The sequence below is a fragment of the Equus przewalskii genome, chromosome 27 (assembly GCF_037783145.1).
Source record: "Equus przewalskii isolate Varuska chromosome 27, EquPr2, whole genome shotgun sequence".
NCBI lineage: Eukaryota > Metazoa > Chordata > Mammalia > Perissodactyla > Equidae > Equus > Equus przewalskii.
In genome coordinates this window covers 16,082,604-16,100,365 of record NC_091857.1, presented here as the reverse complement: position 1 = coordinate 16,100,365, position 17,762 = coordinate 16,082,604, and the positions used below count along the sequence as shown (strand labels likewise).

Genomic DNA, 17,762 nt, shown 5'->3' with positions numbered 1-17,762 from the left:
GCCCTGCGGATGCATTCTAACTCCATCTGGGAGAAAACTTGAGGGGTTTCTCTGTGCCTTTGTGATGCAGCTGGACAGGTAGATCAACCTGGAATGTAATTTGAGTTACAATCCAGTTTCTGGGAAATCAAGACCAACTGTCCTTAGGAAATCCTTGCAAGACTGGAAATACAGCTCTAGAGGCAGTTCAGATTCCACCTAGTTCCTTTATCACGAAAAGGATTATCATCTCCCCTCTCCAGGAACTACTACCTAGCCTATCACTAATTCCTAAGACTGAAGCCAAAAAAAAAAAGGAAAAAAGAGAGGAGGGGAGAGGCAAAACGGCCATAAGTGTGCCCTTGCAAAAAAATCTAGCATCTTGAGTATCTTCTCCACAAATACTGGTAAAAAACAATAGCTGTAACAATAGCTGTGCAGTCTCTGTGTATGTGTGTCTATGTGTACGTTGTATGTGTGATATTTTACCTCCGGATGGTATTACCAAAATTAAGAGCTCTGTTTAATTGGCTTAAAGTAAGCGCTTACATAAATTCTAAATGTAGTAGAAATTAATCCAATGTCTTTCAAGTTAACGTGATGTGAATTAACCTTTGGTAAATGAAAGCTTGTTTAAGTTTGTTGGTTTGATTGAAAAGGCATGCCCTCAAGAGTTGTTGGTATTTGCATATGATGCAGGCATACAGCCTGGGTTTACTAGTCAAATAAGTTCACGTTGTCTGTTAAATTCGTCAGTAAAATAATAGCTTTAAATGATGACCAGTTTTGTCTAATGTCTCACAAGGTTTTCGTAGGTAATCTGAACATAATTGTTGGAAACAAACGGATTAAATAGATAAAAGTGGGTACAATAACTTTTATGGTCTGTATACTTGGGAAAAAACTGCTTTGAAATTCTTTTTGGTAACAATCTTGAGTTTTGCCAAGTTAAGTTAAATGATAAAAACCTGAGTATCTGGGTCGTTTTTGAATTGGATAGAACACTGAAACATCATTGCTAAACATATCTAAGTTAGTTACTTTTGGCTTCTTATGGCAGAGGGGCTAAAAGTCTTTAGGTCTGTTACTGTAAAGCGGCGTGTTTCTGAAATAATGAAGTGTTTAGAATGCTGATATAAAAGATTGCTTACCTTTTCAGTGTTTACTAGGGTCTGTTAAGGGTTAAAAGTTCTAAGTAACCTATATAATTAAAGCTACTGGGAATTAATAAGGAAAACAGCTCTGTATTCAAGGAAAGTAAGGTGTAAGTTTTCAGTAAAGAAGGTACAAAGAATGGAAGTATTTTGTTTGATGGGTTAAGAAAGATAAATTTGTCCTAATGTACTAGAAAGGAAAAAAGAAAGACTGGGACAAATTCTGAAGGCAAAAAGAAAGTTGTAGAAGGTTTGTGAAGGAGAAACTCTGAAAGGAGTTTTATGACTGGTGAAGCAGACTAAGCAATTAAGTGAATGAGTTTTAATGTTAAAAATAAGCTGGTACAGAAATTAAAATTTGGTTTTCTCTCAAAGGATAATTTTCTTGAACTTTTGGCCTGCTCTAACTCTACCTAAAAGACAAAAATCTATGTTTTGTTAAAACAATTTCTTATATTCAGAAACAAAGAGATCTCTTCTAAAATTTTTTGACTGTGTTGTTTGCTCTTGGCCGTCTCTGTTGTCACTTTGAATGGATACCTGAGCATTGTTTAACAGTGAGCGTTGTTTCCTATTTGAACAAGTATTTTAAAAACTTTTGATATTTTTGACAAGCTTCTGCCTCAAAAATACTCAAATCCTGAAAGAAGGAAGGCTTTCTTTTAACCTGGTAGAAGGAAGAGAATTTCTCTGGGAATTTTCAGAGAGCCCCTGGGACTTCACAGAGAAATTTGCTCTATCTTCCTATAAGGTGGAAGATTCTAAACTAATTAGGCTTATTTGTAATGTTAAACTACATGGGAAGCATTGTCAAATAAGCGATGATAAACTTTCTTAGGTGGTATTATGTGGGTAAATGCTATTAATATAGGTATCTTAAAATTATGTAGCATTCCTAAAATTTTGATCTGTCCTGGTTATCGGTTCTAATTCCAATTGTTATCTTGAAGTGTTGTATGTCACAGAAGTAGTCAAGTTTCTTTATCAATTGCCCTTTTGAGTCTTTTGTCCATTTGCAGATAGTTGCTGTTTTACTCTGATGCTTTTTTTTTGCTTTTGCAAATATGTTTCATCTTCAGAGAAAATCCTGGAAAAGATTATGACACAAGATTCTAAACTACAGGTTTCTGATAAACTTTCAGAGTGTAAAACTGAACTGGGTAAGAAATTACAGAATTCTAACAGAAACTGTGCTCATGGATCTGCTAACAGAAGATTAAACTCAATAATCAATTATACAGGACTGTGTGAACTGATGAGGATGATTATAATTTTTTTATGACTTCTGTTTGAAATATTCTTGAGTTTTGATGTGTTTTGTTTTCTCATATTTAAGGAAATCTTTTTCTCTTTTATCTTATGCTAACTATGACTTATAGCAATTTGGTGAAATTATACCTTTATGAGCAAAACTGAAACATTTATCTTTTTCTCCCTACCTGATCCCTCCAGAATTTAGAAACTTTGTGAGTGAGTATGGTTATTTCGTGGCAATATAGTTATTTGCATAAGTTCAATAAGAATCTGTTCTCCTTATAACAGGACACGTTGATTATATTACCAAGGCTTTGACTGGAATGTCATATTTGAAACATACAGGCTCAGATATGACAAGACAGCTTTTCAGGAACAAAGATTGGACTTTCTGGGATACAGCCACTTGGAATCATGGGCCTGGTACCTTGTTTACAGAGATTCTGGCAATCTTACCTGGTAAGTAAGGAAGCTTGCTTATCTGGCAGGTGCAAGGAAACTCAGAATATTTTGGAGGACCTCGAGGAGAGAGGAGTCCACCCAAATCTGGAGGTACTGCAGGCAAAATCTGACAGCATGTCCTTGGCTTGGCTTTTCTGGCCTCGAGAGGCCTTTACAGTTCAATCTGAGATTCCTCATAAAAAATTCCAGCAAAGCAGATTTAAAAAGCCAGTATAATCAATTGCCATTCTTGCTGCACTTATGTAAATAATTGGACCAAGTTTTATTGAAACTACACTTTATTTGCAAACCAGTTCATCTTAATTTGGCTATCTTTTGTGAAAATGAGGGTGATTTTACAGAGAAAAAAATTATGTTTCATTAGAAACTATAGTACGCATTCATGGATATTAGATTCTAGCTCTTCTCTTTTACAAGGTTCATCTATTACTCTCCTTGTGGCCATCCGTCTCTGACACCTGGGAGTACCCTGGCCACAATCAAACCTTTTCCTTCAATACTACTGCCCAAATACTAACTAGATTTGCCTTGTCACAGGTGGATGATAAACACAAACCAATCACACCTGTGACACATGGCCTAATAGCACCCGACCTATGGGAAAAATTCCCCGTTATATGTGTTCTCATATCATAGCCTTAAGAAATACTGATTGGTTTGGGACTGACTGGGATAGACGGCCAAGCACACGTTGGCTAGCCCCTAATGGCACTCAGTGGTTATGTGGCTCCAACTTATGGCCTTGGCTACCACCTGGATGGATTGGACGATGCACCTTAGGTTTCGTCTGGATGCAGGGCAGAACTACATTTAGTATATCTCCCCCTGCTAACCTACCCAACCTGCAACAGCGCTGGACCCGCTCTGTCTTCCACTGGTATGATCATGTTGTCTCAATTTTCCTTCCCCAATTAGGAATCGAAAGTGTCATCTGGCACACGGAAGCTCTAAACAAATTTACTATGAAAGCTTTAAATGATACACAACATAGCCTTTCGCTGCTCGATTTAGAAGTGTCCCAAATGCGTAAGGCAGTCCTCCAAAACCGAATGGCACTGGATGTCTTGACAGCAGCGCAAGGGGGTACTTGTGCCATTATAAAAACTGAATGTTGTGTTTATATTCCTGACTACCATCGGAATATCTCTGGCTTCCTATCTGATATGAGCCACCAAATTAAGTCCATGTCTGACCCCACCCTATCTCTAAATGATTGGTTGAACTCTTGGTCAGGTCCAGGTTTCTGGACTACTATCAAAACCTTATTCATTGGGTTAATCATCTTGCTTGTATTTCTTATTATAATTTGTTGTCTATTTCGTTGTTTGTCTTCCACATGTCAACAAAGTTTCACCTCCTGGACCACCTCTCATCAAATGATTCTCTCATCGCCAGAGGATCTGTACACTTTGTCAGCCTTGGACGCCACAGGCGCAGCCTTCCGGTCCGCTGAGCCTCCTACCTGTACCCACGGCCCCATTTAGGGACAGCTCTACGACCTTGTACAGCCGGAAGTAGTTACAGAAGACTGACCATCGTCCATATCCCCAAAAGATTTCGGGGCCAAAATGGGTTCAGGGGGGGTTTATGATGGGGATTTTTAGGCTGCTTAATTTTAAAATGGCTTATGATGAGGATTTTTAGGCTGGTTAGTTTTAAAACTACAGATGAGATTCAGGCTCCAAGGAGTGGAATTTGTTTGCCCCTTTGTTGGGAAACATTTACATTTCTAAGGGAAACCTCCATCTGTGAAGATGCCTCCCTCTCTGTGCCAGGAAGGGGGGGGGGATGGTCTTATCTCTAGAGGCTCTTGGTCAATGCCAGAGGCAAGAACTTAAGTTGGTTACTGTCTGGCAACCTCATGTAACTGACCCTCCCCCCCACAAATCCTCCTTTGTCTTTAGCCGAGGATAAAATTCAAGCGGTGACTTCTGCCTGCCATTTACTCAGTCCGGTTTGATTCTTATCTAAAAGTTGTGGGACCGCCAAATGGCCAGACCAAACGGGCACTAATAAAGAGATAACTCACATACCTATGCCTTAAATTTGGCCCTAACCCTCAGTTCGGGGCAGCAGCAGAAGCTCTGACTGCCCATGGGTCCTGTCCCCATGCTACTCTATCTCTGTTCTCTAAATAAAAGAGCACTACTGCCAGATCTTGAGAGTCTAAGAAATCTTTCTTTCGACTCCTCGGCTCACCGACCCCGCATCATTTTTGACTACTTTTATCAATCTATTTTTATTATTTGTTACTTCATTCTTCATTATGTCTTCCTTCTGAACTTCTTCCTGCAGGAGACAGAATAAAGAGGACATAAGAGAAAATAGTACAAATAATCGTTAACTTTTGATGAGTGCTTCAGATAAGTTGGGCTCTTTACCTACTTTATCCCTAATGTTCACAATACTTGTACAAGGCAGAGATGGACACACTTATTCTAAAGTTGTAAAATTGGCTGGGAGAAGTTTAGTGATTGCTAAGGATTCCACAAGTACTAAGTGCTTAAAAGGGGAAACAAAATGAAATTTGTGACTCATTATACATTATTGTGCACCTTGTGGGGTGGGTGGAAGAGGGAGATTGGTGGGGAGATTGTGTAAAACAATCCAAGAGTCATCCATAGATTCTGTTAGGATAAGATGGAAGGATTATGGACTAAGGTGCTGAGGTGAAGGAATGGGTGTTGGGGGTGAGTTTCCCTGACGAACACAGAGCCAGAGTTACTTTGAAATGGGAACCATTTGCATTTTTGAAACAAACTGATAGGAAAGGGAGTGGTTGGTAGACAGAGAGCTAGATAGTCTTTTATACTTTTATTTTCTCATGGGCTTACCTTTAAGGATTATGGGAAGTCACATTTGGGTGGGGGTATTTCTATGTGGCCGACGTTTAAACCAGAAACACATGGTTCAATAAAATAAAATCCAGTGATTTGAATATTTCAGCCAACTCACAACTTTCCATTGTGAGAACATGGATGAATAATATCTACAGGTAATTTCTCAGTCTCGAGTCATTTAGTTGTCCTTCATCCAAATCTCCAACAATATCTATCAAAACTACTAATAGGAATTAGTAGGAACCAATACTCAATAGGAACCAGTTGAGATGGGTTGAAGATTTACTTTCTCTTCTTTTCCAGATCTCTGGTGTTTTCTCATGGAGCAACTGGAAGGAGTTAGATACAGAAGATTCTTCACAACCTACGTATTGACCAATCAGCCTTTGAAATAACTAGAAGTTACTTTAATACGGTGAAAATAAAGGTTACAGCTTATCCGTGATGTATGTCACATTTGCCAATAACAGTCCTTATTTTACAGTGTTTTATTTTTCTATTTGTCATATCTAACTATCAGCCTTAACACCAGTTTAGTGCACATGATAAGAAACCAATGGCATTTCTCCCCTTGCTATCCTTTCTGGACTTTAGCCACATTTTTAAAGAGTTTCCTGATATCAACACTAATCCGGGCCTTTTACCATGTATCCTTAGGCACAAAATTCAACTTGAAATGAAAAATGGAAATTCATGTGTATGTGTGTGTGTTAAAAAATGAAGCTAAGACAAATATTCTGAAAGTTAGTATGAGTTGCAAAATTATGTTACTTGCTGTATGATCAGGATCATAAACTGAGACAGGATGACTATATATTGAAAGATGAATCTATATGTTAAAAAAAGTTGAGAAGTAGTATAAAATGACTATTATATAAAAATAAAAGTCAAATGACAAGGGAAGCAGTTTTTATCTTAGATAAGACTGTATTTCTTTAAGTCTTGGAAACTAAAGACCATCTGGAAAGAGTTGACTTGGAGGGAGGATGAAGAGATTGGAGCTGTTGGTAAAACAGAACGACAGAAAATTCTTCCTTCGTCCCTAGTTCCTCTGTCAATGATTATTGATTGACCTACTACGTTGACCTTCCTCATTGTTATCCCCAATTTAATTTTTTAAGTATTCTGAATTTGCAAGATAAATCTGAGAAAAATTTTACCTCTTGCACCGGGGTAATTTCCATCCTCAGTGCCTGTGAACTGTCCTCTCTTGTAGTCTCTTTCTCAGGGATAAGGCTTGAAGAGGGTCTTAAATGCGTGCTCATCACCAGTGTTTATACATCTCGGAAATTATCAGTAGATAGTTTTGCTACATTGTCCAGCTTTGTCTGACTTAGAGATAAATCTCATGTTTGAATAATCTAGTCTTAGCTAGTTCTGTTTATTCAGTCAAGTTATTTCCTGCATAAATCCTTCCTTGCTGGCAATTGGAATCATTTTTTTTTTTTTTTGGTTCACCTTGCTTCTCACTATGCCTATTTGGAAGTGCGGATGCACGCAGCTTGTGGTTGCTTTACTTTCTGCCCGTAGTGGTCATCTCATCCGTGGTGGTCATCTTAAGTAAGGTTCTTCCAAATTCATTGACTTCTTGATCATTCTTTCTATAATGAAGCACACATTTCATTAGACTTTACAAAATTTCTCTCCTCACCTTTACAGAAATAATTTGTTCTTAGTTGAGTGTGATTTGACAAAAAAAAAACTACTATGTATGTCGAAGAACGTTGGTTATTCTCAGTGTGTCTCCTATCCACCCACCCAAGTGACTTCGCCTCCCAGGTTTGCTTCATTAGGAACACGAGGGAGAAAGATTATATTAGTTTCAATTCTGGGTGCATATTAGAAGCATCAAGGGAACTTTGAAAAATACTATTGCTTGGTCATACCATACAAGCTAAATCAGATTCACTTGAGGTAAGACCTGGGTATCGGCATTTTATTAAAAGCTCGTCAGGGTTGGAAACCACTGGATAAACGATTTCCATGGGCCTTTCCAACTTTATGATTCCCTTATTCTTATACTTACTCACTTGGACTGCTTCTTCTCCCTAATCTTTATAGACAATGAAGGAGGAAGGCTTCCTTGATTTGACTAATTAATATGAGCTGTGCAGTCATGATATGACGTTTTAACCACACTGGGTTGAGAAAAATAAGTACAGTAGAGAGAAGAGTTTGTGTCCCAAATCTCTTAAGACTTTCTTAAAAGGGTTCATTTTGATTTCCATAATTTTTAAAAATACCCCCATATGATAAATGCTAAATGTACAATTCACATGCCTTCCATGGTGTCTCTACTGAGGGAGACGGTCAAGAAAAGCAGGGATTCAGAGAAGTGAGCCTGAGCTGCAATGGGAGCCAAGAGAAAGGCTTACTGTCCCAGACTGGAGTACAGGGGAGACTTCGGTACCATCCTGTGTCTGAAGCTGTGAGTACAAATATCTAGAGGAAAAGGAGGTGGAGGTCGGAGGGCAGGGTGACAGGGAAGATGTGATGTCTTCTGAGAAGTCAAGGAGTTCAATGTAATGTGGGCAGTTTGGGATGACAAGGATAGAAAGGTTATGGGGAAGCATATTGTGACGACCTTATTTGAACTTTGTCCCTATAATTCTCTTGCCTCACTTGCCTAGAGCTTAATGGAATCGCTCAACTTCTTTCCACAACTATGACGTTAATTCAATGCTTTCAGAAATACTAGTTTATCTTCTTATCTTAGATTATAAATTCTGTTTATAATTATAATTATATATATATTTTATTATTATATATTATATTATATATAAATATAATTATAAGTATAATTATAAATTATAATTCCTGTTCTAGTAACTATTTGGCTAAATGGTAAATTGTTTTTCTTCACCCAAATAATTCTTAGAAGTAGAATAAGGGTGCTTGCCTACATATATATATTTCAGCCTAAATTAAATAACCCTTAATCAGAATGCCTTCTCCATCATTCTGTAATTTCTCTCCCCCTTCTCATATCCTCTTCCTTAGCTGGAAAAAATAAATCTTCTATGAAACGTTCCATCACTCATAAAGCACATATTGATTTCTGCCTGCCCTGAATTTGTGATATTTGATTTGTTTTTAAATCAAAGTACCCCAAATTATTTTGAGTTATTTCTATTTTATTAATTTTGACTATCTACATGATAGCAGTATAAGTAATGATTAGGATGCTGAGCCACATTAGCCAAGAAAAATCTTAAAAATTAGGGAAATAAAGACACTTGTATCACTAGCTATTATAATACGTCAAAATGCTCAATAAATAAATCTTCACGTACTGGCATTGGAAATGACTTATAGATCAGTGGAATAGAATTAACAGTCCATAAATATGTCTAAGAATATTTAAGTGTTTAAAAAAGATGATAATTCAAATTGAGCATGGATTAATGGACTGGTATCTAAAAGGCCTTTGACAAATCCTGGACTGGTGTCTAAAACAGCTTGACACATCCAAAATTCTTTTCTAATTAAAAAAAAACAAAAGAAAACAAACGTACCAATAAGAAACCCAAACCATGAGTGTAATAGGAAAAGATGTAAACTTCTTTGACATTAAAACTTTATATATATGTGTGTGTGTGTGTGTGTGTGTGTATACACCATATACCAAAGCCAGCATTATTTTTATTTTATTTTATTATTTTTTTTTTGAGGAAGATTAGCCCTGAGTTAACATCTGCTGCCAATCCTCCTCTTTTTGCTGAGGAAGCCTGGCCCTGAGCTAACATCCGTGCCCATCTTCCTCTACTTTCTATGTGGGACGCCTACCACAGCATGGCTTGCCAAGCGCTGCCATGTCCACACCCGGGATCCAAACCGGCAAACCCCGGGCCGCCGAAGCGGAACGTGTGCACTTAACAGCTGCGCCACCGGGCCGGCCCCCAGCATTATTTTTAAAGGAAGTTTTAGAGGTTTTTGTAATGAACAATGAAGAACCCCATCATCACTACTAATACGCTTAGTTTAGAAGTACTGACCAATGTAATTAGATGTGAGAAAGTACCAAAAGATGTGAATATTTGAAAGAAGGAGATACGATTGTCATTATTTGCATAAGATGATCATAGATTAAGAAAAACAGAGAAGTACAAAACTATTATTATAAAAATTTTAATTCTATTAAATGAAATGAGATAAATCAGTAAGGTGATTGATTTCACACACACAAAAAGGTATCCAAATCAATAGTTTTCCTATATATAAAGAATAGTTGGTTAGATAATATAGTGGAGCAAAGTTACTAATTGCAGCAGCAACCAAAGAAGAAAAGATACCTAAAAATAAAATGGACAAGAAATGGGCAGAAACTAGGTGAAGATAAGTTAACACTCTTGAGAGATTTAACAGAAAAAAATAAGAAGAAATACTCTGATAAACTGTTGGAGTTAGGCAGGATATCCCAAGGGGCATGTTCAAAATCAGTTAAGATGATTGTTCCAGTGTTTTCTAAGGAGGACAATTTTGGTAACTGCAGGGCCCTTTGTCTGGCTGAGCAGCAAGACAAGTTTGAAGAAGCAAGTTGAGGAGAACCGGCCTGTTTGTAAGCCACTCCTTATTTCAGTCCCAGATGTAGCTGATAATAAGAACAGACATGTCCACTAGATATTTTTCTGTAGGGTGTGTTTTGCAAAACCTGTTCTCCATCTGCCCTATGAAAACTCCAGTTATGTTTACATGTTCACTAAGGTTTTTGCATGAGAAGATCTTTTAAGAGCATCAGAGACATGCTGAGTTCACGTATCCTGGTAGTCTCGGGCATGGGACTGACACAAAGGCAGCCATGTGGACACTCTGTCCCCTCCCCATCTCAAATTAGGGGACATCTGAAATCTGGGTTATCTTGGAAAAACGTCTGCAATAGTTTTGACAAAGTTCTAATAATCTATATACTAGGAATTCAGTTAGGAAGAGACAAATCAAAAAATAAAAGGGCAAAGGCAATTCGGAAAATAAAAGATGCAAATGGTCAATGAGTATAAAGAAAGCATACAACTCTGCTAATAATCAAAGTAAAGCACCTCGAGAGTAACAGAGATATAAATTATCACCTAGCAGATTGAAAACACCTATGCATCTATTTTTCGTCTATCTGAAAATGATCTTCAAAGATGGCAAAGTTGCGAGAAAAAGAGTTATTATACATTGATGGTGGGATATGAATTGGTACTATTCTACAGGGTAATTAAGACTTTTACTTATTTAAAAAGCAAAATAAATAAATAATAATGCATCATTTTTAACCTATCAATGACAATTCTGAGAATTTACCTTAAAATATAATCAGACACATGCACAAAAACGTATGTAAAATGATGTTTATTGCAGAATTGTTTATACTTATAAAAGTTGGAATGAATTTAAACAATTAACCATAGGGAATTTGTTACATAACTTATGGTACAGCCATGTGAAAGAATACTATACACCCGTTAACAATGATGTGGTAGATATTTATTGACATGGTTGGTTTTCCAGATCTGTTGTTTGGTACGAAAGCAATTTATACAATAAAATACAATTTATAGTATCATTTGGCTATGAAAAATTTCTTGATTTGCTTGTATCAGAATCCTTATTGTATATGTCTGCAAACACACACACATGCATGGTCTACATGTCTAGGAGGTAGAATTGGGGAGGATCTTAATGATTTCTGTGCTTCCCTGGGTTTTCTATTTTTTTATGAAATAAGCATGATTAACTTGTATGACGATGATAAAGATTTATGTCCCCATCAGATCTCTTAGTCTTTTAGTGTTCCCTGAAAAACATTTGTTTTGTGTTCATTTTCACTGTAGTTTGTAACTTTAAACCCTACTCATTTAAAGTGAAGCAACAGCTTCTCTCTCTCCCCCTCAGGGAGCTACAGCTTTCCCTGTGTGTGCTGGCACGAAAGAGCTGGGAGGAGGGTGCGTCAGTGTCTTCTCACTAGCCCAGGCAGTGTTTACAGGTAAGAACGTTACTATTTTGGCACCTGTTCCAACACAATCACCCTAGGCGATTCTACTGGACCAGGAACTATCTATTTCTGTGTGTGTGTGTGTTTAACATTCCGAGAAATGAGCTAGTAAAATAATCAAAGAAGAGCTAGTGAGAGCTGCTGGGAATGTGTGCGGATACACTTTCAGACAGAAGACCCAGAACGAAGCCAGTACCAGACCACAGGGACAACCAGACCATTTTTCTTGTCACTTTTTTCTACGCATTTCATAAACCAAACTAATGTTGGCAGACTCTCTTGTGTTTAAACCCAAGGAAGATACCTTTTAACGTGCCTGCTGAAAAGACAGAATCAATGCTGCTGGGCATATGGGGATGGAGGAAGGTAGAGCCCTTGGGTCAGTTAGGCCAGTTCTCCAGCCACGTAATTGGATGTTTTAAATGTTAACACATCTTTTTTTTTTTTAAAGATTGGTACCTGAGCTAACAACTGTTGCCAATCTTCTCCTTCTTTTTTTTATTCTTCTCCCCAAAGCCCCCCAGTACACAGTCGTATATTCTGCTTCTAAGTGCCTCTGGCCGTGCTATGTTGGATGCCGCCTCAACATGGTCTGATGAGCGGTGCCATGTCCGCACCTGGGATCCAAACCAGTGAAACCCTGGGCCGCTCAAGTGGACTGTGTGAACTTAACCACTCGGCCATGGGGCCAGCCCCTGTTATATCTTTTAACCAGCAAAGAAGTTATGGGCTAGCTTAGGAAGAAAGATCACTCAAGTCTTAAGTGTAGGATACAGAAAGGAGGACAGAATCTTACCAGTGAGCTATCTTAGCAGCATCTGGGCCTTTGAGCTACTTTTAGTGTACGGTAGAATTTATACTATAAAGAATGTAACCCGTCATAACTGTCTGTTCTCTCATGTGTGAAACTTGTGCAGATGATGATGGAACAAAGGTGTATTTGCTCCAATATGTGTTCCTTTGAATCAGACTGTTTTTAGTAACATTAACCCAAAACTGCTAATAAACCTCACCTACTTTCCTGATTTGCTAGTAAATTATTAGGCTAAAAATTTACTTAAAAAAAAAGTCTAGGGGCTGGCCTAGAGGCGTAGTGGTTAAGTTTGCTCACTCTACTTCTGTGGCCCGGGGTTCACAGGTTCAGATCCTGGGCACGGACCTGCTGTGCTGTGGCGGCATCCCACGTATAAAATAGAAGAGGACTGGCACAGATGTTAGCTCAGGGACATTCTTCCTCAAGCAAAAAGAGGGAGATTGACAATGGATGTTAGCTCAGGGCCAATCTTCTTCACCAAAACCAAAAAAGTCGACAGAAAGATAGTTAAACTACTTGAGTCAGCCCAGCAGATCAAGTAATTTGGCATATTGAGTGGTTATTAGGTTCAGAGTAGGATTTCTGGAGAGGGAGTTATGGGGAAGGCAGGAATGGAGGATGATAAATTCCTTTATTTAGGCCTTTTACCTCCACTAAGAAAAATGCTGGTTACTGCAAAAGTGTCTGGATATTTTAATATTTTTCTGTGAGTTTTATATTGCTTTTCACTGTGTACTTCCCATTTCCTATGGAGGAAGGAAGGGACAGAACTGAGTGATAAAGCAGACAATGGGAGTGGGTTAGTGGGCCACAGTGTCTTCCTCTCGTGTTTCCAGCGTTGCCTATGCTGAGGAAATCGTTCTATGTGCCATATAAGTGGGGCGAGGAGTTCAGTACTCAGCACTTCAGTCCATGAGTCACCATTATTGGCATCACTGTGGCAGCTGAAAGAAAACTCTGGAAGATTTACTGTGAAGGAGACGAGCTGGACGCGCTGACTCGCAGCTGGAGTTTCTGATTTTGTCCACCCTCTGAGGGCTATTCAAATGACTTTTTTAAGACGCTCTCAGACCATCCCAGTTTCCGTAATGACTCTTGCTCTCTACAACTAGCGAAACTTATTTCCTTATGATTTATCAAAGGTTAACTGAGAGAAGGAATAGTCAAGAACAAAGAAAATAGGTATAAAATGAAAGAGAAGAAACAAATCATATATTTTGAATGAATGCAATTAGTGGCCTAACCAGGAAGCAACATGGCTCTAGAGTGGAATGAAGAGGATAAAAACAGGAACATAGCTGCGTGGAGCAGAGAACACATGAGCAGCTAAAACAGATCAATGCGAATATGGCTCTCGAGGCCATTATGTTTCTAAAATTGAGAGTGATAAACATATTGAATGTCCTTTATTCTAGGGACCTTCTTTCAAGAGACAGAATTCAGAAGCTCATGGAGTGAGCAAACTGTCTTTAGAGTTTGTCCCAGTCTTTTTCACACAGTGTCAGAAGGATGCATCCAAAGCTGATGGTGCCTGTGACTCCCTACATGGCAGTAGTAAAGTCAGATCTTGCTGACCAGAGCAATTCACTTCCAGAGAACTGCCATCTTCTCATAAAACAGCTGGCGTGGCCTGAAAGTGAGGTATTGTCGGTAGGCAAGCCAACGGCCTCGGGGGTGGCACTTAGCCAGCATCTCATATAACAAGCACGCTGCTGATCCACTTTTGTTTGTTTTCCCAGAAAAAAATGATTGCAGCACATTTCAGGGCCAAGGAAAAAACTTTGCTTTGGTAATGTATTAACTTGTTCCTAATGTGAGATGTTCTCAATTGCTAAACTAGACAATATCCGATTAAAAAAATACAAAACCCAGTTAAAAACTCAGTTGGCCAAATGGTCACATATATCACTTTTGTAAAGCAATCTCCAATTTTGTTGTTGTTGTTGTTGTTGGAGGAAGACTTGGGGTGTTGCCAAAAAAGAAAAAAAATCCATACTTCTGTAAATATTTTCTTCACTTCTTTTCACCACGCGGCTCTGGTTTAGTAGGCCACATAGTAGGTTAAGTTTCAAAACACTTGGATACTAACTTTATGCCTTGCTACTTTGGGCAAGTCATATAGTCCTCCTGAGTCTCAGTTCATTCATTTGTAAAATGAGGATAATAATACTTCCATGACTGCTGTGCAGAATGATTCAAATGATTAAATGAGATATCATACATGGAAGCATTTATCAACTGCAAGACATGGGACTGGTGAGGACTTAAGGGTCATCTTTGTTTTCCTTGGAGCGATGCTGGTGCCGGGGCCCCGGAGAAGCAGGGGAAACTCCATCCCAGTTCTGTCTCGTTTCCCCAGTTTGGGAAGGCTGGAAGAAGAAGGGGTGGATCCTGAGTTGGCAACCCCCATTTCTCCATTAATATGCACAGAAAGACAATTTTCAGGTTTTTGCCAACCATGGTATGAGAGGCCCTTCCTCTAAATGTTAGAGAAACTCATTAACTATCTAGGCTTTTCCCAATTCTGGTTCTTTGTCTCGACTTGTGTTGTCCAATCCAGCAGCCACAAGCAACTTGTGGTTATTGAACTCACAAAATATGACTAGTCAGAACTGAGATGAGTTATAAGTGGAAGCTACATGCTAAAGATGGAAGATGACAGTCAAAAAAAAAAAGTAAAATATCTAGTTAATATTTTTCACATTGGTTACATGTTGTAATGATAATATTTTGGATATATTAGGTTAAATAAAATATATTGTTAAAGTAAATTTTTTCCATTTCTCTTGACTTTTAAAAATGTGGCTACTAGAAAATTAATAATTACATCTACGGCTTCCTTTGTATTTCTCTTGGATGACATTGCTCTAGACAGTCAGAGGGAAGGAAAGACATGAGTCCTCATGGCCTTGTTGACCTGCCTGTTGTGTTTCTCAGTCTCCATCCACCGTAGGGCAGGGCTGTCTTTCCTTATCAGTCCAGTTCTTGGGCAGCCAGTTCATGTGTGAAGTACATGAAGAAACCAAAGAAAGGTCAGTAGGAAGGTGTTGTCCGCAGCCACAAAGGGCAAAGAATGACAGGTACTGCCAAGGCTACTTGGTTGCTTAAGCAATCAAAATTTATTGATAAAGGGAAACAGAATGAGGAGCAGGGATAAAGGGGAACAACAAATCGGTACTTACAACATCCACACCACAATCATCCGGGGAAGTCCCAATAGTTTGTACGGTGGGCTAGAGTGCCGATTGTCTGGGTCTGTGGCAAAGCGTCCTCTCCTCAGTGAGGCTCCCAATTATTCTATGCCTGTGACTCCCTTTTATACTAAGGCTTCTCTAGGTTCTGACTCAGGGTTTCAGACATTTGGATACTTTGAGTTATTTCTTCTTGTTCCCACGGATGGGATGTTTCTAAAGTTCAGTCAGGTGCCCGTCGGGGTGGCCAGCCCAGACAAGGAACATGACGCAAGACATATTCTTTGTAACTTGTGCCTTAGAGTCAAGGCCGAAGTGTCCATCTTTGGCCCTGAGCCCAGACACATTCATTCGTGTAGGGCCCAGGCCCGGTGTCCTTGGAAGGCGGGGAGGTCAATGAACTCCGTACAGAAGGCCATTCTACTGCCCTCCCAGCACATGGCACAAAGTGTATGTGTATTCAGTTGTTCATTCATTCAATCATGCATTTAATCAAAATGGGGAATGGAGAAATTTGGCAATCTCATATTTGAAAAGACAGAACAGGAACGAATGATATCTTTCTTTGCACTCATGAATTCTGTAAAGAGAGATGCTACAATTGGGTTTTGTACTGTATTGTGTGCAAGTCACTTATTAAAATCTTCTTTTACAATATGGTTGTTTGCATGCATTTCTTCTCTCTCTCCTGAAGGCCTAGATGTCTCGAAGTCAGGGGATATGTTTTACATATCTTGCTTTGTACCTGCTTTAGGTGCTCAGTAAATGTTGAATATTGTGGGTAAAATAAATAATATAATCAGTCTATTAATTTATCTTTCTGACCAAAATTAAAATTTGAACCTAAAATGCTGTACAATTGATTTGATGATGATATACGCTTTTGAAAAAATGTGGCTTGTGGCTTAAGATACATTGCGGTGTCTTTTATCTGTCAAAAAACATCTTATTTTTAAATCACCTCCAGAAGTACTTCATTTGAGAGCGGGTAAATTCTTCCCAGATTAAATCCTGGCTGATGAAGAAACATTTATTCCTAATATACAATCCTCACTCACTTTTGTCATCTCAGCAACAAACTAAAAATTGTCCCAGGAACAAAGTGATAGGCCCTGTATGAAATACCGGAGGAACAATAAGAGAAGAACAATAATCCCATTAACCTGGCAGATCCGGAATGAAAGCTCAGCGGGGAGTGGAGCAGGTTGGGGGTGGGGACAGGGAAATAGCTCAGTAAACCTCCGCAGGCTCCCGGCCCAGCAAACCCCCAGAGTCTGAACAACCCAACCAGTGTAGGGGGCAGGGCTTGGGGGGAGGGCCCAGCGGGCTCCAGGGATCAAAGAGAAGCGGGGGAAACAGCCAGAGCTGTGTCTGCTCTTTGAGCAAAGATAATGGAGTCCTCTCTGGGGTGAAGAGAATGAACACACAGAGAGATTTAAAAACACAACAAACCCTGAGCTGATCAGATTCCTTTATTCCATACCTCAAACTCATCAGGCTTGCCCTCAGTTCAAAATCGCTCTATATTGAATTACAGGGTTAGAAAAAAATAAAAGGGCATCCTGTTGAGAGTTTTTCAAACCGTGGGCTGCAACTCTTAGTGTGTAAAATCAATTCAGTGGGTGGAGATTTGCATTTAAAAAATGAAATGAAATAGAATGGAGAGTAGAAGGATTTGCAAGAACTAGGGATAAATATTGTTTTACAAAATTTTTGTTGTGTGTGTAGTGTGTGTGTGTGTGTGTGTGTGTGTGTGTGTGTGTGTGTTTGGTTGGGTAAAATGTATTTCTTATTACCGGTCACAGTTAAACTGACACTCAGTGAAAACTGATCTAGTTTATGCCCCTGCCTTATTATTGAGGTATACTAAAATCAGTTCTAGAAAATGAAACCTTTGGGAACAGGGATTTTGTTTTCATAGCCTCTGGAACTCATCCTCAGTCGAGGTCTTCCTCCTGCATTCTACAAACATAGAGAATGTCACAGATTCGATGCAGCCCCTCAACAAAGCAGCCAGGTCTTCAGGAAAGGGTCCAGGATCAGACATTTCATTCTGATGAAGCTAATGCTGTTTGTCAGAAACTGTGGGCT

The 17,762-nt window shown here is 38.9% G+C and overlaps 1 long non-coding RNA gene across 2 annotated transcripts; it reads right to left on the bottom strand.

The window, feature by feature from the left end:
• Positions 1–3,109: 3,109 nt before the first annotated feature.
• Positions 3,110–15,781, bottom strand: LOC139079906 (uncharacterized). 2 transcript variants are annotated; one of them, XR_011533929.1, is made up of 4 exons: positions 15,663–15,770; positions 6,850–7,290; positions 5,684–6,018; positions 3,110–5,138 (listed from the first exon to the last, which is right to left on the bottom strand). It is a non-coding gene; the product is annotated as an uncharacterized lncRNA (long non-coding RNA). The 2 variants fall into 2 exon arrangements; XR_011533928.1 differs by lacking the exon at positions 5,684–6,018 and having other exon boundaries at positions 15,663–15,781.
• Between the last annotated feature and the right edge of the window lie 1,981 nt (positions 15,782–17,762).